At 42.9% G+C, this 26249-nt stretch overlaps 1 protein-coding gene across 1 annotated transcript in view; it reads right to left on the bottom strand.

Moving 5' to 3' along the window:
• ZFPM2 (zinc finger protein, FOG family member 2) overlaps positions 1-26249 on the bottom strand; it is a 456010-nt gene that overhangs the window by 381509 nt on the left and 48252 nt on the right. The window lies entirely within an intron of this gene.

A 26249-nucleotide genomic window follows, 5' to 3' on the forward strand; every position in this document is an offset into this window, starting at 1 on the left:
CGGTGACGTGCATTTTGGGGCGGAGCGCGGGGGCGTGTAATCGCGATTGCGTCATCGTGGCTCCGCCCCCTCTTTGCAATGCCGGTTTTTAAGGCATTGTGAGGCGATTAAGCGCGAATCGTGTCACTGGCCCCTCCGCTGCCGGGATTTTTATAGTAAGTGCAGGGAGGGGGCGGACGTGTCACTGATTGCGGGAGGCTTGCCTGCTTTCCCGGGAGGTCGGGAGCGGCACCCGATTTTCGGGAGGCTCCCGACCAAATCGGGAGGGTAGGCAAGTATGGGCTAGCAGGGTGCCCAACACTGCCCTTACAGCACCCTGGAGCATCCTGAGGATGCTCCAGGCATTGCTGTGTATACCGGCGGCTGTCGCCATGCACCCTTCGTGTGACATCATGCAGATGGGGCGTGGCCTGCACCAGGCACCGGTAACTGTAGTTACGGCGCTGATAGATGCAAAGTAGAACACAGATGACCTCTGAGTTGGAAATAATTATTTGCTTTCCCAATCCTCTCTATTATTGATAGAGATGTGCACAGACCTCCGTGTTTTGGTTTTGGATCTGGTTTCATCATTGTGTTTTGGTTTTGGATCTGGTTCATCTTTGTGTTTTAGTTTTGCAAAACCACCCTCAAGTGTTTTGGTTTTGGATTCAGATAAAAATAAAAAAAAAACAATAGAGATAAAAAAGAAATAGATAAAAACAGCTAAAATGTCTGAATCCAAAACCCGAGTTCGGTTTTTAAATCCGAGTTCCAAACCGGCAACAGATCGCAATTGGGGCTCGGTTCGAACCGGGCACAAAAGTGAATGCGAACCTTGAGCTGGTTCTCCTCGGGAGTCGGAACCCCTAAATTCGGGTGTGTTTGCATTTCAGAAATCCGGACCCGCACATCTCCAATATTAGACAAGCTGTATAAGGGGTGGAGACCTCCAATGGACAATTCGTATTTCTTATACCCAGGGGACACAAGTGACGTGGGGTATAACTAGACATAGTGGTGATCCCATGACTGGATGTCACAATGGCAGCTCCAGAGGTGGGACTGCAGCACAGTCCAAAATTCAAATAGGGGAACCACACCAACTGCCACCAGTATGACATAATGCTTCAGATAATCTGATGAGTATAAATACAGACAGCAGAATTAAAGGGGCCAGTGGTGGTACCTGACCTGCAGTTATGCTCCTGACAACTATTGGGCACTCTCAAGGCTAGAAAATAAGGGTTCACGAGACCCCACTGTACAGCTACTTAGGAGTGTTGTTTAATGTACAGTATACCTCTAAGGACGGCACTTTGAAATTGAAGCATTTGTACGGTACCTGCCCTTTTGTGTATTATTTTTTAAACTCCCCATCGTCTGATACATGCCCCCTCCTACCAGTACAAGGTAAGCTTCTTAACCATAACCATTATGAAAAAACGACACAGAGACTTGTATAAGGGAACAAACTATTTATAATTTCTTTATTTAAATATTCAGAAACTATCTAAATGAAGAAGAAAGAGGGGACAGACAAAGTATGGTGGTGTGCAGAAAGAGCGGCGCCACTAAGCAATACCACCATCTGCATACTCGCTATGTTCTCCTAAATAGGGGGCCAGCTGTCAGTCCATTACCCCACTCAACTTATCCACCTCCCACACCAATGACACAATATGAGGCTCACCTGGATCGGTGGTGCCGCTGACCCCAGTAGGGTAGAATCATCCTAAGCCATGTATTGGAAGGGAGAGCACCTCAAGCTACAAAGACAGAGTAGTGACTGCAAGCGTCCTTTCCCACCACAAAGAAAGCCAACACCAATCAACTCAAATGAACTATTACCTATGTGCCATATACAGTGTACGGTGCTGTGTACAGACTTATCTTACTACCTGAAGAAGTATGCAATATATCCACGTGATGTGATGTTAGAAGGCAATGATGGGAAGGTAAGTGCTCTCAACCTGCACACTTACCTTATCCATAGAAACAGATACAATACATAATAATAACGACGATGTGGAACAAAACACTATACAGTAGTAGAATAGCCAGATTTAGATCATAATACCTATTTCAAAAAGACAACTGCATTCATGTTATAAAGTTGAACAATATACATAAAGTAACAGACGTTCTTATTCATTACTGATACCGCTGTTACACCTAAATTCCGGGTCTGACCCGGAGGTTGGAACAGGGTTCCAAACCGCATCAGACCTGGAATTTACCCAGCGCTGACCCAGGATAGTCCCGATTCGGCGCCAGCGTTCACACCGGAGCCGGATCTGCAGTGACCCGGCTTTTCCGGCGTGTAAGTGGACGCTTGGAGATGACGCCATCTCCAAGCACCACTGAAGTCAGCCAATCGGCCAGCATGTGGCGCGCTCCAGGTCATCGTGACTCGGATCGTGCCGTTTACACTGCAGGGTTTCACAAGTCATTCCCGTGTTAAATCCTGCAAGTTACCTGGGTTGGATTACCGGGTCACTCAACCGGAGAATTCAACCCTGTCCCCTTTTACACCAAGGAGCTACCCGTTAACCCTGCAATAAACCGGGTTTTAGCTCTGGTGTAAAAGGGGTATTAAATACGTCCAACGTGTGCTCTTCATCTCCTCGGCAGCTGGCTACCATAGGGGTGATGTACCACACTTTGCAGAGAGATAAAGTGCAGGAGTTGCCCATAGCAACAATCAGCTTTTCATATATCTAACACAGTCTACAAAATGGCAAATGGAAGCTTACTGGTTGCAATGGGCAAATTCACTTACACTATCACAAAGGTTTGATACATCTCTCTTCCCCCCCGAAGAAGGAATGCTCCTCTAACTGGTCAGACCAACTGTAAGTGTCCATCCACTGGACACTGGCATCACTACAGTATATAACACTTTTCATTCATGTGAATTATCGACCACATTGTTAAGGGGACCTATCTATCCTTATGGCCATGATGGAAGTCAATAAATACTGTAGGACTAATCGGAGATTGTCTGTGTGTCCACATTAATGTCATAATATTGCTATTTCATCTCAATGCCTTCTAGAAGAGGGCTCAGGTAGCAGAAAGGTTATATTGTAGTGATGTTATTGTGTAATTCCATTTATAGCAATATAACTATATATGAGTTGAATGATTTAATTTGTTTAGCTTTTAGCGTATACTAGTCCTATTCATTTATTTTACTTACCTATCTTATTGACATTCTATTAACTTTGTCATTATATTTATATCACCCTATTGGCAGCTCAGATATCACTTTCTATGTAGTTCAGACCTAAACAGAGCGACTGACAGCCTGAAAGTCTAGCATTGCAGAAATACACAGTGTGGATTGCTGGAGTCATGCGTGGGGTGGGGGCCAGTGTGTCACTTCAGTGTAAGCGACTGCAGTCCCTGCTTTTTGATCTACATCACGTTCCATCGAGACATTGTCCTAAAGATGGGGATGGAGCTGGAGTGTTATAAAGGGGGAGAGGTACCAAGCACTGTAAAAAGAGTAGAGAAGTGCCCATAGCAACCAATGAACTTATACCTGACATTTTACAGACTGTACTTGACAAATGCTATCTAAAAAAATGATTGGTTGCTATGGGCAACTACTCCACTGGTTCACGCCTCCACTCTTTTACCCTGCTTGATATGTATTTTTTACCTGCGTGGTTCAAATCCAAAAATTTTAATTCTGTTTTCTGTGTTTTAATGATGCTTTAAATAAGATCAGTTTTTTTAATCCAATACATTTTTATTGATTTTTAAATACATAATAAATTTACATTGTAAAAACATTGTAAATAATACAATAAAAACTACTAAATACATAAATCAAAAAAAAGAAAAGTGTGTGGTCTCACTTCACAACATTTAAGTAACAAGTGAATTATGGGCCTGATTCAGAGCCGGACGCAATTAGCGCTCGCTCGTCCTGAAAATAGGGATGGCTATTCAAATGAACCGTTCGCTGTTTGCGGTCTGTTGACGCCTCTAGGTCTGAACGAGCGAACAAAACTTGTGGTCGTTTTTTGGGAAACTACGCCCCCTGGCCGCTCGCATCCTACGTCATGTCCGCTATTTATTAGATTAATCGAGTACATCGAACAGGGTATGAGCTGCTCGCTATTCTTGTGGTTGGTTTTTGCTACCACAATTTTGCGAGCAGTACTGGCTTAAAAAAAACCCAGTGACGTGGTCAATGACGCTGCTGTTTTAAATATACACACCCATAAAACGCCCGTTTTGACCTTTAAGCACGCCTGCGATCGGACCTCCACTCCCCGTTTTCAAGCACCTTCCCCTGTTACCACCCACATATGCCTCATTCTGTCACTCAAATTAGCAGGCATTCGCTATTTTGCGAGCACATGAATTTCGGCAGCACTGACTGGTTCGCACATGCATATAACGATCCATACGCATGTGCAGTTGGGCAAACATCGCTCGGAGCGAACGAGCTGCCGCTTACGAGTGGCTCTGAATCAGGCCCTATATTCCTTAAATAAGATCAGTTTTACTCCATAATTGAGTATAGGCTCTTCATTATTTGCAGCAAAAATAAAAAAATATATTTACAAGACAAAAAAAATAAAATTCATCACATAACCTGCTTGACCTGCAGGTTGTAAAATCAAATGTTATTTTTATTTATATTATTTCCTGCTTTATTGCAGTGAAATAGTCTGTTGGAACAGAATGCTGCCATAATACATTGGATCATCACAACCTCTTTAACCCATAACAGCAGAGGCTATTCAAGTTGACAAACAATTAGCTAGAAATAGTCTATGCCAGATCTATTTATTGCTGATTGAAATGACAACAAAACATGTCAGCATTATTGGAAGGATAATACCTTTCTGTCCCAACGCAGAAAGATTCCTGGGATTTAATCTCATCTCTGTCCAGTATTGAGTTATTGACCGTACCCGGCCTATCATAGAATCTAATCGGATCCAATCAGGCTGGATTCTGATCAGGTATGACAAACTCACATGCAGTACAATGAATAGATTGATGAAAAGTACCAAATTAATCAATTAAATAAATATCACAACAAAAATACTGACAAAATAAGCTGTATTCTAGAGCTCTGTCCATAGTGTATGATAGTCCTACTAATATGTGGCATTATGTAGTCTACATTCTAAGTATATTATACTTTAACAACACAATTTGGTAACCACCATATACTGCATATGCACAGTGCTTTGTAACAGCCAGGGCCGTACCTAGGGCAGTGCGGCCGGTGCTATCGCACAGGGCACCATAGATCAGGGGGCGCTATTTGAGCCTGTCAAATTTCTGTTTATTATCATTCTTGCTTGTAGCTTCCTCTTATTTCATCCCCAGCATCTCCTGGCCTCTCCTATCTCTTCCCTGGCCCTTCCCCATGAAGCCATGGCCCTTTTTAAGGTGCATTATGTCCCTTTGAAAAATGAGGGGGGCGCCAATGCTCTTTCTGCCACAGGGCACCAAAAAGTCTAGTTACGGCTCTGGTAACAGCTCACTAATATTTCTTCTAATTTCCTTTATATTGTACAATAGGGGCTGCGTTATTCATTATAATGTTGAACACTGAAATTACGCCATCGGAACTCCTTGGTTATAAGTGGAGATGTGCAGGCTCGGATCCGCCAAGTTCTGATTTTTCCCGCCAAAATTCAAGTCTCAGAGAGAGGCAAAATGTCGTCTTTCATGGACAAACATCATCTTTCATGGACAAAGGTCCATGAGAGATGATGATTGTCCATGAAATATAACGTTTTTGGTGGGAAAATCAGGTGGGAAAGATATGAATTTGGGGGGAAAATCTGAACCAATCCGAGTCTGCACATCTCTAATTATAAGCAATGACATCAGAACTAACTATTTAGATAACTTTTTTTTTTTTAGCCAAATATTTATTAGCCTTATATATATATATTATACATGGATAATTATTATTAACATTTACTTATATGACGGCATTATTTTCTGTTGTGCTTTACAATTGGGATAACACTGTGTCTAACGAACTAGCATTGTCACGATTGTCTGATTAGCACTGATTCCATCGTCACTGCTCAAATATGACAATAACAGGACATTATCACCGTGTCAATGGCTTTATATAGGGAAAAGTCCCATTAAGACACTAATGGACAACAGGCAGCTGAAGGGCCACATGCAGCAATCCGTGCCTTCACCTGCAGCCCCCAGCATCATCCTGCTTTATTGTAAGATTTATTAGCTACAGCTGGTAACACTTGTTTGAAATGCCTGGGGGAGGAACCGTAGAATGGTTATAAAACGGGTGTGTCTTAACATTATTCGCAGTTACAGGGGCGTGCATAAATTAGCCATTGCGATCTCATATGCAGCATGAGAGCGTTCTGTGTGTCAGGAGAGGCGCTGTATTCGAGACAGGTCTGACCTGCTGCAAGGGCTGCATGGCTGGTCGATGTGCATCAATGTTACAGAGATTTATGCTGGTACGCAACGTCGGACGCAGATGAGAAGGCAGCAGTCGGCGGCCCTAAACTTGGGTAAGCTTTAGAACTATTAACATACTTTCGCAGCTGCAGTCCGAAGAAAATCGCAGCTGCAATCGCATTAGTATCCGTCTTTGAATCAGGACCAAAGTCACTTACATTGTACCAGGGACACTAGATTATAACTTTTGTCCAAAGGAAACGGTATAAGGTCACGTGGTGCAAGGCAATTGTGCGGATCCCTTGTATCAAAAGTTTTTTCTCCATTTTAACCAGATTAGTGACTGAGGGGCCTATTCATCATCGATAAATGGCCCGGTAACCATGCGGAAATGCTAGTTTCCACATATTTTAGTTACCGGGCCATTCATCATCAGGGGTCCCAAATGGACCACCTGATATTCAGCAAACTCCGAAAAACTGATTGGCGCTCGTTCTCGGGTCCCCGCTCCTTCCTATGGGAAGGAGTTCCGGGGATGCAAAGAGGGGTCCGACTGAATCCCTCCGCCGCCTTCTCACTACCTCCCCAGTGGCTTTGCGCATGCGTGGCCCCGGGTCACACATGGGTAGCCGCACCGATGGGGAGGACGTAAGTAATGCAGCTACTTCTGTAACTGCGATACTAACCGAGGGGACAGCTGCTGTTCGGACCACCTGTCCCCGCACTGGAGCAATGATGAATTGCTCCGGTGCAAAGTTTCCCCCGCTGCAAGTTGGACACTTAAGTATCCCTCGCAGCCGTCTCCGATGATGAATAGGCCCCTCTGTCACCCACGAAGTCCCTTTAATGTCAGCATCAGTAGTCAGGGTATCCTTGCATTGTACTTTTGTCATATTAGTGATGCCAATAAGAAGCATATTTTAAGAAAAAGTCTCTGGCGGGATGGATACTTTAAGTCACTAAAGTCCGTGGTGCACCGAAAAGTCCTGCTTGGCGCGCCACAAACTTTGCAATTTAGTCATCCCACCACATACACCATTTGAGCAAACGTGTATGTGGCCACATCTGTATTGTTTAATCTTGTTCGGCCCTTTTGAAGGTAAGAGGGCTGCCCATGCAGGCCCATGACATGTATCAGTTTGCCCATTACTGCTGTAAGAAGACAGAACATGCGCTACATTCTAAAAATATCTTCTCGCACAATGTTACATAGCTCCAAGTGGAAGCCTTCATAGAGATACTGTATATAGGTGGAGAAAACGCACAGACACGTCTAACGGTCCCTCACCACAGGAACTCACAAGCATGGCTCCTGTAATGTACATCCCACAGAGCATTTAAATGAATGCATGTCAGTTCTATGGACATTGCAAGACCGCATAAGCCTTATGTAATTGAGCTTAACAGCAAGAATAAAAGTCCTATTTCTCCAGCTTCTAAAAATCTATTTTAAATGAGTAAAGTTCCTCCCGCAGCCACTCACTTTTTAACATGAGTTTGCATCAGGGGATCTTGTAGGTTGGAAACATTTTTATTAATTTTTTCTCTTATCGGCAGGAGAATGTTGCTTTTTTCATTTACATTCGTAGCCTCCAGGTAGCAGAGTAGAGAATCCTAGACTAGAAAATTTTGATTAATTTCATTCCATGTGTTATGTTATTTCTTATATATAATTGATTTCTTTTGCTTGTAGCTGTACATCTATTTTATATCTGCACCTATTGCCTTCCTTCAATCAAGAAAGTTGAAGAAAATTACCTGAATTTTGTTAAGTTTATTAAAAAAAAAAAAAAAAAAAAAGCAGGCTCTGTGAATATTTAAATTGTTAAGTTTATTAAAAAAAAAAAAGAGCTGTGAGAATATTTAAATTGCGTTTTGAAATGCTAACGAAAGGAAGATATTACAGAATTTTAATAGTAGGTTCAATTTGACCCACCGACTTTTGCAGGAAGGGTCAAAAATTATTCAAATTGTTTCTTTACACTCAAAGAAGAAAACCTTTGATTTTTTTTTTAAAATAGATTAATATTCTTCTCTGCTGGGTCTTTTGACACATAGCTGTATGACAGTATTAATTCTACTGGTGTATAAATTTTTCAAAGACCTTTATGCTTTCATTTTCATGTACGCTCTTAACTTTTTTTTTATCTTTGTTATTATGATAGAAGAAGCTTTTATTAAGACTTTTTGGCCTTCTTTTAAGCTGGCCAAAATCCTTCTGACATTTTAACGGAAGAGCTACCTTGTTTTAAAAGTGAAAAAAATAATAATATCTAAGGCACAGGGACGCACAAGCACTTACTCCTAAATAAACAGAAAGTGTAACATGGAATTATAAAATAGATACTTACTCTTCATTCTCTAGAGCAGGGGTAGGCAACATTTTTCTCTTCAGGTGCCAGATGTTCAACATTACAAGCCAAAAAAAATTCCAATGTGCCACTACTAATACAACATGTACAAAAATTTACAAAGGTTATAGATGGGTACTAAAAATTTTAGTGCAGTGCTACCCAAACTTTTTTCCATCATTGCACCCTAGAGTATCAGTATTGTTTTCCCACCACCCCTAAGCCAAAAGTTTGTTACTGAGAAAAAAAATTAAGTAAATTGCGCTTATCTGTCATCCTCAGGTTCATTTATGTGGTGGTGGACAGGTTTGTGCTTCTGTTTGTCCACATATTTACATTACATTGACCATAAATAATTTGATTTGGTGCTGGACCACCAACCTGAGGCACCCCTGCAAGTGTCCCGAGGCACCCCAGGGTGCCACGGAGCACAGCTTGGGAACCACTGTGTTAGTGTCTTCCTTGTCCTTCCTTAATTGAAGCCACTCTGCTCAGGTTGGGTTAATAGTAGAGATGAGCGGCTCGGTTTTAGCTCGGATCTTCCATTCAAGTTTGGTTTAGTAAATAAGGCACATGTCATTTTTGTGGAAATCTCATCTCTCGTGTGTTTTGAATCGTATATACATTATATGTAATCCAATGCACAAGAGAGACTAGATTTCCAGAAAGATGACGTGTGTCCTCTGAAAGATGACATGTGTCCTACTTTTTGGATCTGAACTTGACAGGAAGAACCGAGCCACAGCCGAGACACTCATCACTAGTTAATAATTTGTAGTCTAGAGAAGACATGCTTCAGAATCCTGTACTGTTAATTGACTGTGAGCAGGACTAGCTGTGGCAGGGTGCGCTCACAAGAGGCCCTGGCTTCTCCGAGCATGCAGGCCACTCTTCTTTTTTCCATTTTATAAGGGGCTACAGCGGTGAAAAGGTCTCCTCTGTGAAGGGGTTACTGCCAGCGTTAGCTTTCGTTTTCATTGGGAAACTTATTTAACAAGCATCGAGGCTGTATTGGCTTAGTATTGCTCATCAGCTGCCCTGCCCGCAACTGAGGCTGCCTTGTTAAACAGGCAACCATGCTGACATGGACTAATGTGGATTTCAAAGATAAAAATTGTATTTGGCATTTGTGGGGAGATGTATCAAACCATATAATGAGAAAATCTTGTAAGAAATCTTCCCTCTAACTTACAAAAGAAATATGTTTCATGTTATCCTTACTACAGCGCAAGCTCAGTTACATCAGTAGACAAAAAAAAAAACACTCGTAAAATGAATATATCAGTGATGATCTGCTTTGCTGCCTGCCATTGTACTAAGGACGGATACATTGCTGATTAAATCATCCTGTAACAAGTCTTTAAAAGAAAATCCCACTATTTACATAGAAAGAAGCTGGCTTGCTCCTTCAAGTACTCAGCAGGGAATCTTCCTCCTATATTTTATTAAGTAGATATAACCCTTTTTTCAGCTACTGAATCAATATAGGAAAAGACATTTATACGAGTCAGATTAAAGCCTTGACTTAAAATATCCCATTTACACACTGGAGATCGATTTTCCGTTCTCAGCGCATGCCCCCTGTAATTGCTAAGAGCATCATAAATTGCAAAACAAGATCCATATTAAAACAGGTGGGGGTGAAAAAAAAGGATGCATAGCCAAATAATCTCCGGAGCAGAGATAGAGTCGGCAATGTCAATAAAACAGTCGCTGTGTTACTTCCACTGATCACGTCGCAGGATAAATGTCAGTACAGCGATGTGAAAGATTGCTGAGGGTTTTGTGAGTTTTATTGTATTCAAAATATCATGGTGGGTTCCTTCTCCCACGTGGAGTAGAGGAGGTATTAGTTTGCGAGGATTAGAGGGTACCCTGCCAACGATTCTAATAAGATCACACACTTGCTGAGTCTCTCGTCTCAATTTTGCAACACAGAATCACAGGGACTGAACCGGAAACCTGGAGGTCTCTCGTGCCAAGAAATGTACCACCGAGTTAAAAGATGAATTCTGTCATTATTGTAGCAGCTGATTCTTGAAATTCACACCAGTTCCCATATTTGTTTGTGCAGCACGGCAGCATACAAGGAGGCGGAACATTGCATTGTATGATCACACAAAGACCCGGCAGATAAGTACTCACATGTCCTGGATTTGAAAGACATTGATTCTTTTTTATAGAGAGGCTTGCACATTAGTCTCATGGTGTACTAGGATGGGCATTCATATATATTGTATTGTATTTATGGTACCTGGTGTGTATGATTGTGTATATATATATATATATATATATATATATATATAAAACAAATAGAGATGGCGGGGTATATTTACTAAAGTGCGGATTTTAAGAGATGGAGATGTTGCATGTTGCCTATAGCAACCAATCAGATTCTACTTAACATTCATCTAGCACCTACTAGAAGATAATAGCTATAATCTGATTGGTTGCTATGGGCAACATCTCCACTTCTAAAACCCCGCACTTTAGTAAGTATACCCCAGAGAGAGAGAGAGGGGGACTATCCATAAATCCATAACTATATAGATGAATAGAGCATAGAGTTTATGAGTGTGGTTTTTTTTTAATCATAAACATAAAGCCTTATTATTAGTTACTGTAAGTCAGCTACTCCGTATTCATTCTAGACCCATGCTGCACATTAGTATACTGGCTGTATGTACAGGTATGGGGAGAGCTTTTAAAGTGGCTCGATTCCTTCAAATGCCTACTCTAAAGGTGCCCATACACAGTGCGATAAAGCAGCCGATATGACAGATTGGTACGATATCGCTGCTATATCGTTCCGTGTGTGGGCATGATACCGGCTAGTGCGTGCACCCGTGGGGGTCGTACATCGCACCTCCAGATCTTACTGCATGTACAGTTGATTTGGGGTTGCGATGTGCGATCATATGCAGCGCTATGCGGGTGGGGGCGGGGGGTGCTGGCATATCGGGTGATCAGCCACCCGATCGCACCATGTGTGGGGACCGCCCCAATACGTCGGCCGTCGGATCCCCCGTCGCGTCGCAAGGTGCAAATCGCATTGTGTATGGGCGGCTTAATAGTCCTGTTATATACAGTAATCAAAAAAGGTACATCCTGTTTGAGGCCATTGTAACATAACAGATTTATTCCAAAGGAATGCAGATGATAAGCCAACACCGTGTACTGTAAAGGCGCCCATACACAGTGCGATAAAGCAGCCGATCTGACGGATTGGTACGATTTGGCTGCTCTATCGTACCATGTATGAGCATGATATCGGACAGAACGCGCACCCGTGGGGCCGTACAACGCACCCCCAGATCTTACTGCAGGTACAGTCCATCAGAGGATGCGATGTGCGATCCCATGCAGCTCTATGCGAGTGGGGGGGGGGGGAGCCGGCATATCGGGTGGTCATCCACCCGATCGCACCATGTTTGTGGACCGCCCGATATGTCGGATGTCGGATCCTCCGTCGCGTCGCACGGTGCATATCGCACTGTGTACGGCCAGCTTAAATGTCTGCTACACACAAATATAGATAGTAGCCATTAGTAAACTCATTCATTGATCAGTTCTGGTCTGTAAAGTGCTCTTCCCATCAGCTTACCTTTACGTAAACCCTAAGAGCCTAAATTTGAGTTGTACATTATGCGAACACAATTCCGGACAGCTGAGAAGAAGAAAATGTGTGCCAAATAAAAAGCTAGGACAAAGCTAGGACAAGTAGTCAACAAGAGACTAATTAACAAAAATATTTGAATGTATACAGCAAAAATAACTTCGCCAACATTCCTGATCGGTGGCCACCATATCGGTTCATCAGAAAGTTGGGGTGTCATAGGAAAGTGGATGGGCCGGTGGACGTGATGACAATTGTGCCATCATGGTTCCTGCCATTGTCCAATGCTAATCGCATCACTTGGCGACTGGAGCGCCCACTTTCGCTCAGTAAGTGGGCGACTGCGGGTGGGTGGCATCCAGCTCCGGTAGACTTGTCCACTCTTCTGGACGGCCAGGAGCACCATCCGATTTTCTTGAGTCTCCTAGCCGCTCTGGAAGAGTAGGTAAGTATGAGCAAAAGTAATACAAAACTACTGAGTCTGTTATAGCATGGGAAGGGATTCTTTTCTGTAAGGGCAGTGAATGTATAGAATTATTACCTTGAGGTGGTGACGGCGAATTCCTTAATGCATAAATGGTTTCGATGTTTTTCTAAACAGAAATAGGATATTTTGGGGAATATTTATTCAGGGAATTATATTGCCATGTTGGGGAATGGACGAAATGATTTCTCCGTTTATGGCTAAACTGGTAACTATTGCTTTTTGGTTTTGTGCTTTAACGTCTTCTGGATCAACACAATCGGAACTTATGAATGTGTAAATTGATAGTCGCTAAGCCTTTCAATCTTGGTAACTATGTAACTATGGGCAGTATTCAGAGTTGTAAACAATGCCGATGTTTACGGATTTGAGCGATTATCAGTAAACCGCGTATGGGTCTAAGTTGCACTGCGCATGCGTCAAGTTACATTACGGTAGTCGCTCGCAACAACTTTTTACCGGCAATGTGATTGACAGGGTGCGTTAGGAGAAGTGGCTGCAAATAACGAAGGCATGTCGCGATGACCATTTTAGGGGTGCGTCACACCCTGCGACTACGATCCCATATGCATAGAAATATGGCTCTCAGTTGCCACCGCCATTCTGCAGGACCATAGACTCACTCAGGACTGCGACAATCGAATGTTCTGCGACCGATGCTGCATCTTTGTACACAGATGCTGCGACATTTTATGCAGAAGCTTGGCTTTGCAAAGCCGCAGGTGGGCGCCTCCATACATCCCCCTGCGTCTGTTACATGTGTATATTTGTTCTTTACGTCTGCGTATACATACACAGCAGCGGCTGTAGCATTAGTGTACAACTCTAATGAGGCCCTATGTCATAAACCAGTGTTTCCCAACCTCGGTCCTCAAAGCACACTAACAGTCCAGGTTTTAATGATATCCAGGCTTGAGCACAGATGGTTAAATCAAAATAACTGAGGTACTAATTAAGACTCCCGTGCTCAAATATGGCTATCCTCAAAACCTGGACTGTTAGTGTGCCTTGAGGACCATGGTTGGGAACCCCTGGCATAAACTAATAAGGGACGGAAACTATGACAAAAACTACACCACTTACTCATTATAGTGATAAAAATTGGGCATAAAGACTTATGTAATAAAATTGTATGGTGTGCATGGAAAGTGACGTGTCCCATAGCAGCCAATCATGTTAACTCTTATTTCTATAGTCCAGTTTTGTAAATTAAAAGCAAACAACTGATTGGTTAGCACTACGTTACTGATTAAGAAAAAGGTTCATCAGTAGTTTTGCATCAAATTAGTGTTAAATTAAATACATACAGGAGACTGGCAGCCGGGATGTCGGCGCTCAGAAGACCGACAGCGGCATCCCGATGCTGAGAATCCCAACAGTGGCTCGGTACGTAACCCTAATCCCCCTTCCTGCATTCTAACCCTATGCCCCCTCCCCCTGCAGCCTAACCCAAACCATCCCTGTTAGTGCCTAAACCTACCCTCTTGGAGGCTAAACCTAACCCCCCCCAGTGGAGCCTAAACCTAACCCCCCCTGTCTGCTGCCTAACTCTAACCTCACATGCTACGCTTACATTCAGGATGCCGGCTGACGGGATGCCGGTGTCGGCATCTCAAGTGATGTCGGGATTTTGGAGCCAGGATTTTGACTGCTGGCATCTTAACTGCATCCTGTGTTAAAAATACTTTACTAACAAGTTTATGTAACAGATAATAGTGCACAGGAAATAAAATGATCAGCATTTAGTTAATACTTAATATAGTTAATATATCAGCTGTATAATATAATAATCAAGATGTATAGCAAAAATAGTAAATGTATATTGCTGAGGACAAATGATACTCTAAATACAGAAGATACCCCATGGACACTACAATCTGCATAAAATTATACTAGAGATGTGCGGTTCGGTTCTCCAGAAATCCGAATCCACCCGAATGTAAAAGTCATCATTCATATGTACTTACTGTAGGGGCTGATTCTGAGTTGGGAGCAAAGCAAAAAAAAATTTAACTTTGCACCTTGACAAAACCATGTTGCACTGCAGGTGGCACTGCAGGAGAAGGGCTCTGTGTCACCCTGTGCAGCATTTGTGGGCTGCATGCGAAAGCAGCCAGTATATACCCTGCATGCAAAAACAATAACTGTATTTGCACCCCTTGCAGTACAACATGTTTGTTAAAGATTCACAGTTACATGTTTTTTTATTCCCAACACAGAATCAGCTCCTTGAGGGTTATTGCCGGTGACTTGTTCCCGGCGAGTCTGCCTGGAACTTGCCGATGCCTGCAAGCCGCAGGCTATTACATTAACCCTAATGCCGCACATCCACTACCCGACCCAGGGAAGACAGTACGATTATGACATCGTAATCGTACTGTCGTTCCCCAACCCCTGCAGTGCCTACACTGAACGATCAGTCGTTCAGTGTAGGCACTCTCCATCATCCCCGAACATGTTGTTATCGGCAGATTGACCAGCATGTTCGGGCGATGATTGATGTTGGAAACGACCAGCGGGAGCGCGCATCGCTGGTCATTTCCGATATTTGCATGCCCGATTTGTGCCCGATTAACGAGCGATTGAAAAATAAAGATGTTGTTATCGTTCAATCGCTCTGTTTAATCGGGTGGTGGATGCCCGCCTTTAGGGGTATATTTACTAAAGTGTAGGTTTAATGAACAATACATAGTATGCTTGTGGCAGACACTAAAATAGAAATCAGGAAAGCAGGTTAAACTAAAATTAAATTGTTCTCTGCTGACAAATAAGTGTCAGCTGGAGATTTCCTCAGACTTAACCGTTTGCTTTTACAGTATCATTAAAGTAAAAAGTACAAATGGTGAAGTTTGCAAAACTGGAAACACTGCAAGTACAACGTTATGGGGGACTTCAATTGCAGGCGATGGGTGCGAATTGCCATTTCCGTGGCATTAAAATGCCGGAAAAGGTAGCCTGCCTCGCATCCTTCGCCTGGCCGGCCGAATGCCCGATTAGAAGATTCCGCTGCTGTAAAGCGCGGCAAGTTTTGTGGATATTTTTGCAGTTCCCATTTTCTTGTCTATATAGTTATTCTATTGTACATACATTCTATTGTGTTACAATGTTGCAATTTCACATAGTGAACTGGGTCAGTCACCACTAAAAGGCATCTCCAGAAATAATCAAGGGATGTGAGCAGATGGTAGCTCTGTGCCTGGCGTGTTGTCATGCATGGAAAATGGGTAATTACCGTCTAATTTATCTGAGACCAAGGGACTTTTACTGCACGTGGCCCTTTTTTTCCTCATAGTATATTGAGTCTGGCACTTGGGTCTTTTAACTTTTTCACTGGTAACGTTCTAATGAACTTAGGCCCTAATTCAGAGCCGGACGCTCTGACAGAGCGCTCGCTCTGAATCAGGGCCGTCTCTCCTTCATTTTGGAGTGGCCTCCTGGCCGCTCGCATAGCTGTGGGTGACCACCCACAGCTATAGCGAGTGACCAAAATGATGGTCGCGATGGTCAAGACCATCGCGACCATCGGGCTTGCGACGAGACCCTGTGGTAGGGTCTCGCTGCTGCAAGCCCAGGAGTGCTTTTGGCTCTATCAGAGCCAAAAGCACTCCCATTGACATCACTAGTGATGTCAGTGGGGCCGGCCCCAGACGGTAGGCGTTCCCATGGCAATGCCTCCGTCTGGACAGCCACGCCCCCGGCACACCCACCAAAGAGGGCGTGCTGTCAATCACCATCAACAGCACGCCCTCTTTGGTGCGAGACCCATAACGACGGCTTGGCAGTCGTTATTTGGGTCTCGCGCATGCGCACGACGGAGCCGCCTCCGTCGTGCGCATGCGCACTTGGGCACCATCGACCCGCTTGCGAGCGCTCAGTGCTCGCAAGCGGGTCTATATCAGGCCCTTATTTCCTATAGTAGAGGTTGCCAAACTCTGTCTTCAAGGAACCCTAACAGTCTAGGTTTTAAGGCTATCAATGGTTGAGCACAGATGGTTAAATCAAATTGACTGAGGTACTAATTAAGTCACATGCCCAAGTATGGTTATCCTTAAAACCTGGACCGTTAGGGTGCCTTGAGGACCGAGATTGGGAGCCTCTTGACTATAGGTTGATTTTTTGCTGTGAATGTTCTAGTAGTCTGATATTCTACAAGATCGTTTACTCATTCAGTCATGATCTTGTGTTCTGCATGGCTATGGGATGGTTATACTGGAGCCTCGCCCATTTAAAAGTCACTTAAACAGCAAAACTAATCCAACAGGGGAGGCGTCTCGTGTAAAAAGACGCAACATCAGATCAACATCGTGATCATCAGTCGCAGCATTCGACGCAGCCACTGGGTTCGACGTGCCCCTGTTTTCTGGAACGCTCTCCGTCGCTGCCTGTCAATCAGGCTGCAGAAACTGGGCACTGTGACTGAAGCCGCAGCACGAGTCACGAGACATGTGCACTGTGGCTCTTTCACATGCGCCGCCCCGAAAACATTGGTCAATTGTGACCGAATCATGACTTCATCCGGAGCTGATTCTTCCCCAGTATCTCTTTGGCAGTGAAATGGGCGTTTTTGAGCACAATTTTTGTGGGGCTATCATGAGATTGTTGTGGGCGTGTAGCCAGACTTCCGTGCCAGTCTGAGGTGCATATGACGAAGGGTCCCCGGTTTCACCTGGGTCTCTTGCACCCACTATGGGGTAGGTGTAAGTGCCAATACTAATGATGACTATTGTGGCTACAACCGGAAAAACAGTGGGCAGCGCAGCAATGCTTCTAAAGCCCCACGGATAACCGTATAGGGTACAAAACCGGTCCTCTGGACTTGCACCCACTTTGCGTATGCCTCAGAATCAGGCGCTGATAGCGCAATTAAGAATCCGCTGCTATAAACTCACATTATTCAAGGTATCAGCCAAAGTTATTTATTTTTGGGGGGATTTCACCACTAGTAACTAACTATAGAAATATAAGAGTTATCCTGTAGAAAAGTGTAATTGTACACGTGTGAAGAAAGTGATATATTCTAAACAATTGTGCATTTTGCATTTTCTGTAAGCTTTAAAATATTTACTACTGATCCTGCAAAGCAGAAGCCATAGTGATCGGCTCTAAGCTGGACTAAGTCTTTGGGAGGCATGGGGTACTTGGGCTTCTATGCTCACAAATTGAGAGCGTAGTGTCATCACGCACGAAAAGAGCCCCCAGGGAGGGACCACCCACCATGAAGTAATTGTGGATCAATAACTAATCCATTGTGGTACCTGCCAGTGCACACCCATTGCAGAGACTTGTGGTCCCCCAAGGGCTTTGATCACCAAACGGATGATCCATCATTGGGTCAGGTGCAGTCTCCTGGGAGAGGGGAGCTCAGGAAACATATTCCTGGACCCACCTTATTTTTTCTGGCTCCAGGCCAACAGCTGTTTGTTTTATCAAGCCATTGTGGCATACGTGTGTGTGTGTGTACGCATGTCTGTGGCTATTTCCATTTTCTATTACTGACTTATCTAGACTTATCTAGAACATGTTACAATTAAAATCTTAAAAGAATAAAAATATAATTAAATATATTTGGCCAGGAGAAGTGTTCATTTTTTCCAAAATATATATAGAAGACATGCTGGCATCAAGCTGCACAGATGTTCGTGATCTGTATTTATACAAGCGTCAGTGCTATATTCATCTTTCTGGTGATTGCTGTGCCAGGTGACACACTACGATCACACCATTAAGGATACATCCTACAAGAAGCCCTCTACTACTGACTGTGAAGGTCTCGGAAGCTTACAATCTAAATCCTCTTTGCTAGGGAAAAATGTGTCACTTTTTGTTTGAATATTACAAAGTCAAAAAATAATATTCTCACCAACAAGGTCAAATTAATCAGAAGGCAACATAGAAACCTGACTTGATGATGCATGGAGGGCTCGTGGCCAGTATTACAGCATAGTCTTTGGCAGCTGTCTTATCTCAGACCATTAGTCACTCTTCTCCTGTAGTCTCGGCAGCATTGCCCTGCTCTGGATGAAACATGTGATAGGATACCCACTGCTCATTAGAAAATGTTTGCCCTGCTCTGAAAGTAAGGCCATAACTATATCATATTTCATGCTTGCCTACTGTCCCGGAAAGGTGCAGGAGACTACCGTATTTGTGGACAGTGCCCCAAAACAGTAGCTGGCTCGTCCGCATCCTGCCCACATCCTAGTGAAGTGGGCACTATGGAGAGGATAATGTCGTGAATCATGGGTAAATGGCGAGGGGGTGGGGCCAATATGACTTGTTTCTATGAAAATATCATCATATTGGCCACACCCCTCTCCATCAATCCCCGATTCACAGAATTACACAAGGACGAGCGGGGACTAGTTACATATAGTGTCGTGCCCTTCCCCCACCTCCAGTCAGCTGCATCTCTCCTCTGGGCTTTTCCTGGAGAAGAGTGTGCAAAAGTAGGTGACCGCTGCACCGCCGTTTTCCCCACCCGCAAGATACTGGGGCCCGTGGGAGGGGACAGAACCCGCAGGCTATTTCAGCGGGGTGATGCGCCGGAGGGCAGGGTACTTTCTGCCCTTTAGAAATAGGGCACACCTTATGACTGTAGCTCAAATAATTACATTTCCGGTAGATAAAAATAAAATAAAAAAAATATTTCAAAAGAAAGAATAAAATAAAAATGAGATAGCACGGTTGACGTAATGGTTAGCATTACTGCCTCACAACACTAAGATACGATTCCCACCATGGCCCTATCTGTGTGGAGTTTATATATTCTCCCAGTGCTTGCGTGGGTCTCCCCTGGGTACTCCTGGTTTCCTCCCACACCTCAAGAACTATACTGGTAGGTTGATTGGCTCCCAACAAATATTTACTTTAGTGTGTGTGCATGTTAGGCCAGCTCAGGTGCGTTTCTAGAGAGGAGGGGGACCGTGTGCAGTCTCAGTGTGCAGTCTCTGTCCGGCGGCTGGCAGCGCACTGAGCTGTGCGCGGCCAGTGCCGGAGTTATAGACTCTGGGCACTAGAGTGCGCCCAGAGTCTATAGAGTATGCACAGGTCACGGGGAAAATGGCCGTGGTGGCCATTTTCCCTGTACTGCGCATGCGCATACGACGGGAAAATGGCCGTGGGATTCAATCCCGTGATTGGAAGCATTGGCCATAAATGTTTTTTTTTAAATGCCGGGCAGCACTGAGCACCTCCAGCAGAGTGCTCAGACGCTGCCTGGCTCTCCCTTCCCCCAACTGGCACTGCGCAGTGTGACATGAGAACAGAGGTCACGCTGTGCAGCCCGACGCTGGCTGGACCGCCCACCCGCCCACCTCTCTACAGGACACAGACGACGACGAAAGCCCTGCCGGTAAGCCACTGTGGGGGCTGGGCAGAGGGCATTTTTTTTAAAAACCAGGCCAATCCCGGGAATCCTGGAATTTTGTTTTTTTTCAATCCTGAATCCCGGGATTAAAAAAAAAGTCCTGGGATTGGCCTCCCTAGACTTGATGTACAATGACATGCTGCATTTAGCAACATGGCATTGTACACAATATCTTCTGATTGACCGTGCAGCGCAGCCAACCAGAAAATATCGTAAACGACCCGCAGGGGCGCGCAATTGCCGGTACACACTGAACGATCGTCACGATTTCACGCTCCATTTTGCTTGAAAACAACAAGTTGTGAAGATATCGTTCTAGTGTGTACCTGGCCTTATAGGGAATATGGATTGTAAACTCCACTGGGGCAGGGACTGAGGTGAATGGCCCTATATCTTCTGCAAAGCGCTGTGCGGTACGTATGCGCTATATAAGTCACTGTTAAGAAAATAATAATACTTTTAAAAGTTTATACTATTTTATTCACATTTTTATAGTATTAATATGTAACAGGAATTAGCGGTTTAATTATTTAAAAATGTACATGCAGACATATTTTATTCCCCCCATCCCAAAGCTATAGCAGCAGAGGACATAGGGCCTGATTCAGAGCCGGATGCAATTAGCGCTCGCTCGTCCTGAAAATAGGGGTGGCTATTCAAATGAACCGTTCGCTGTTTGCGGTCTGTTCACGCCTCTAGGTCTGAACGAGCGTACAAAACTTGCGGTCGTTTTTTGGGAAACTACGCCCCCTGGCCGCTCGCATCCTACGTCATGTCCGCTATTTATTCGAGTACATTGAACCTGGTATGAACTGCTCGCTATTCTTGTGGTCGGTTTTTGCTACCACAATTTTGCGAGCAGTTCTGGCTTAAAAAAAACCCAGTGACGTGGTCATTGACGCTGCTGTTTTAAATATGCACACCCATAAAACGCCCGTTTTGACCTTTAAGCACGCCTGCGATCGGATCTCCACTCCCCGTTTTCAAGCACCTTCCCCTGTTACCACCCACATACGCCTCATCCTGTCACTCAAATTATCAGGCATTCGCTATTTTGCGAGCACATGAATTTCGGCCGCACTGACTGGTTCGCGCATGCGTATAACGATCCGTACGCATGTGCAGTTGGGCAAACATCGCTCGGAGCGAACGAGCTGCCGCTTACGAGTGGCTCTGAATCAGGCCCATATTTCTCAGTATTATGCCTCCATCCTTTGAACAAATTGGCAGCAACATTAGGGAGAGTCTTGAAATAAACAGAGAGAGAACTTCGCCAACGAGAGATATTTTTATAGTAGTTTATATTTGTTTTTGTTTTTTTTTAATAAAAAAAATTCAATGTCTGATTTAACATAGGACATGTGACACTTTTACATAAGACACAAAAACACGCACTTTCTACACATGTAGTGTTTAAACCTTCAGCAGTCTTCAGATTTGATAGCATCTGCTACAGCTACAACAAATAACAAAAAAATGAGTGTGAAGTCTGATGAATGTTTAAACAGAACATTTTTTTATGGATCAGCTAAATCTTTTCTGCTTTTTAATTAAAAGTAAAGAAAATGGAACGTAATTATCCTGTAAAGATTAGCTTGTGGGCATCTTTCTGTAAATTACTTCTAATTGAAAGCAAATCGTCAAATGACATTCAAAGTACTGTCCTTTAAAACGCAGCTGTTCAATTGCTGATTTCAGTGCATTACAGTACTTTCTTGTTGTAATGTGGCATATATGAATATTTAAATAGTTGTGTTTTTTTTTTCCCCAGCTTATTATATCTTAATCACTTTCCATCCACACCCCACTTATAATAAATAGTGCAGCAACACAAAACATAAACAGCCCTCCCCTTTTAAAAACACTGCAACTCATTTCGAGCTGCGCTATCTGCAAAGCTGTCCTTTTAAGTCCGCCGTTTTCAGAGGCTGTTTTTGGTTAAAATAATATTACATCTAAGAAAAAGCTTAATAAACTGAATGGTAATTACTTTTATCTTCCTCCAAGTATCCCACCTTAACATGGGTAAGGCATTATCAGTTTGTTTACAAAATCCTACACATATTTTCAGTAGATCAAAAAGACTTGATATTTATTATTGGAAAATTTACTTTCTAGATAAACCTTTATTTTTTTCTAGTTTAAACTGCTTTTAATCGCCATGTTATTGTGTTATAATAACACTATTCTAGTTTACACAGCAAAACAAGCTATTATATTACAAATATATAACTAACATGAATATACGTATAATATCATATAAATATATATGTGTATATATATATATATATATATATATATATATATATAAAATAGAAAAAAGAGTCAGCACTTCCGTATTAATTAATACGGATGTGCTGACTCTTTTTTCTATTGCGTAACATATTATGTGTTTGCACTCCGCATTGTTGCAATTTTGTGTGTGCTGCTGGTCTCATATGTACTGCTATATATATATATATATATATATATATATGTATATAATATAGATATATATATGTGGCGTTCCTCCTCGCGGTGACACCCGGTGCGGGGACGGCTGTAGTGCCAGTCTGTGTGCATTGCAGTGCCAGCTCCCTCACTGTGTCAGGAGCCGAGTGCTGCACGTAATACTACGTTTGGTACTTTGGTGACACCCGAGTGTGGCCCGTACCCCCCTTGTGACGCCACTGATATATATATATATATATATATATATATATTATAGAAGAGTTCCCAAGATGGCACTCCCATCCGTTCATTCATCCATATAATAAACCCACTGGGGCTGGTTGTGCAGTTTCAACGTTTCAAGAATTTGTATCTTTCGTCAGGAATACAGAAAATATTAAAATTCTTGAGACGTTGAAACTGCACACCCAGCCCCAGTGGGTCTATTATATCGACTCATGAACAAATGAGAGTGCCATCTTGGGAACCCTGCAATCTTTCGTGAATTATGGAGATGACCACCCCATCAAGCTGTATGAATTGTGGAGTGACAACCGCTTGCAGTCGATATATATATATATATATATATATATATATATATACACAGTATATAAACGCACACTTACACACCTATATCAGGAGACTCCTGGATCTCGGGGGGTTCTCCCAGATGCCCAGAAATGTAGGCATGTCTCCCAAAGCCCCCTTGTGGCTAACGCGTTTTGGGCTCAAAGAGCTCTTCCTCAAGGCATGCATCACATGTACGTTGATGTGCGATAACTGGCTAATTGTGTCTTCCTGTCTAATTGATTCTGATTTGATTGGACCAGAATTTGATTTCCCTAATTTCTACAGTCTTCTGTTTCTTTGCCCAACTTGTAAGGTAAATTGAGGAATTAGAATAAAGCATCTAAAGTGTTTTTAAACATGCATTTAGTCACAGGGAAAGAACACATTGGGAATGTGGATGATTTTTATTTTCAGCATATTACATAAATCAATATTAGAAGAAATACTTATACCACCCACCACACAAATGCACACATACAACCATCCCAATCTCCACTCGGTGCCACATAGGCTCTTGTTTCCGTTGTCTCCTTTTTCAATTAGAATGTAAGCTCTCTGCCAAGCAGGGCCCTCCCTACCAATTTATTTCTTGTCTGCATTTATTTTGTTCCTGTTTTATGTATGTCCTGATCCCACCACTGTTGGTTACTATGGAGCACTGTGAGGTCTTACAATACAATACAATACAATAATAATAATAAAGTACAGAAAGAAAGTGCAAATGTCTAAGTATTCTTTATAAATCTTTACCTTTCCAGGATTAAAAAGTTAGCATTTCCAAAAAAGGTCAATTTATGAAATTCGATAATCACAATTGCAAACACACTAAAAGACAATCATATTGCAATCTTGTTCATAAAGTACAACAAAATACAATTATAACTCAGTGACAAACACAACAGTTCCAAACCACACTTGCTTACTCTACTGAAAATTCAGGCACTCCTATGGATACTTGTCTACTCTCCCACAGCAGATGGGAGGCACCCGAAAATTGGATGGCACTCCAAGTCAACCCAAAAAAGTCTCCCAGAGCCACCCCAAGCTGCGGTCTGGGCGGCAGATGACGCGATTTTCTCTAAATTGCATCATCATAGCCACACCCCCTGCTGTACAATGCTGGTAATCTCCGCATTGCATAGCAAGGGGGCGTGGCCGCCATGACGTGATCGAGGCGACAGGCCCCCACATTGCTTCCTGTGCCACACCATTCCTCTCCTACCACCCCCTATGTTGCACCACACACCTGGCTGCCATCCAAAAAGTCGGCAACTATACCCAGAAGAGTAGGTCACCCTACCGTATTCTACCTACTACTAGTGAAATGGGATGGAAGGGGGGCACAATTTGCACATCATTTTGGCCCTGCCCCCTCTTTACGAATTTGTATTGACAAGAAGCACCTGGTCACCACACACAGTGATCAGATCTACACTTCAGGAACTCTCCCGAAGGGGAACATTTTAAAGTTGGAAAGTATGCTCCAGACAGCATTTTTAAATGCCCAAAACCAATAAGACAACAAGACTTGTTTAGGGTCCCAAAGAGTAGGCTTCAGGACTCAATTCTTGCAATTTTGTCTATTTCGTTGTTTCACAGTCAGTTCACTCGACCACTGAGCTCCTAATTCACTCAGGCAAAAAAATAATAAACCAGAATAATCAATAGTCTTCCCACTTCCCGGGCATTCCTTTTATATACTGGTTTGAAAATGATTTAAGAACAAATCATTGCAGTTGCTAAAGATATAGCAAAAAAGGAGCAATGAGCATGTATATATACTAAAGAAGTAATTAAATCATCTGTAGCAAAAGAAAAAAAAAATCCTGTTATTTATAGAGGTACCTTTAGAAGACAAGGTAATCTGATGATGTCTGTACTGACAAATCACCATCAGAGAGACCTGGCATTGTTCAGCACCCCAGCACGTTCCTAAGTGCCTCCCAAGCTAGAGTTCAAAACAGATTTGACTGGTGGTGTGGGTTTTTGGATATCTACTTGCCGATTCAGTAGAGTTATCAATCCAAACAGACGCACAATTCGGGTCCAATGTCACTTCTCCTCATTATGTTAATAGTTAATACATGCAAATGAAAACACTCTGGCAATTTGATTTCATTGAAGATAGTTTGCATATTGTCTTAGCCATAATGACAGTACACTTTCTGCAGCCTGGATTTATGCAAGGGTAGTCAGTTCAATTTTATTAGCACAAGAGTACAGTGGTTCTATTGGAATGTGGGTCCGTGCTCCTCTCTACCTCTCACCTAATTGCCATGCAGGTACCATCGGCGGATTTTTCATGCTACCGGTGTTTTTCTTAATTAAGAAACAAATGAATTGTTCCCAAGTAGAAGGATGGAACAACAGCACAAGATGCCAGGGGTTGATGTTCAGTTTCTTAATTGAAGCTGTTCTATTGTTCCTTACTGTTGTGAGGGGGCAACGGTGTCTCGAGTTGAGACTATTTATAAAATGCAGACACAAGAAAAGACATTTTGCAATGCAAAGCTTTAATCAATAACATGTGTGTTTTGTTGGGTTTTTTTTTCTACCAGGCACAAAAAAAAAAATCTATGGATAAAAAAATATTTGTAACACTTGGAAGCCTCGTTGGTCTTAAGCTTGGCCCAGAGTCAATCATGTCTCGAGGTTTTATCTGCAAAGGTCATCGTACGTACTCATGATGATCAGTTGGAACCCACCATGTGATAAGCCAGTGCTCTATTTCAATGTAATTATTATAACAAACTGTTGAAGGCCCCAATAAAGGTTAATATTTTCCAAAAAAGATATCCCTAGAAGTTGTTGAGGAAATTAGACTAGTGTGTGATGCTTGGAGTTAAGTCCATGCCAGGTTGTCTAAACCTTCTGTTTCCTTTTGTTACTTTCAAAGTTCTACCAACCCAACTGTTACTTATTTGTACAGTTAAAAAGGTAATTACTAAAGTATCAGAACGTGCAATGTTTTTATTTCAACTTGGCATTAACATCGTCTAAGCATACAGTACAATTTAACGTGCAATATGCTAC

The sequence above is a fragment of the Taudactylus pleione genome, unplaced genomic scaffold, assembly GCF_031769625.1.
Source record: "Taudactylus pleione unplaced genomic scaffold, aTauple2 ptg000314l, whole genome shotgun sequence".
In the NCBI taxonomy this organism is placed as follows: Eukaryota; Metazoa; Chordata; class Amphibia; order Anura; family Myobatrachidae; genus Taudactylus; species Taudactylus pleione.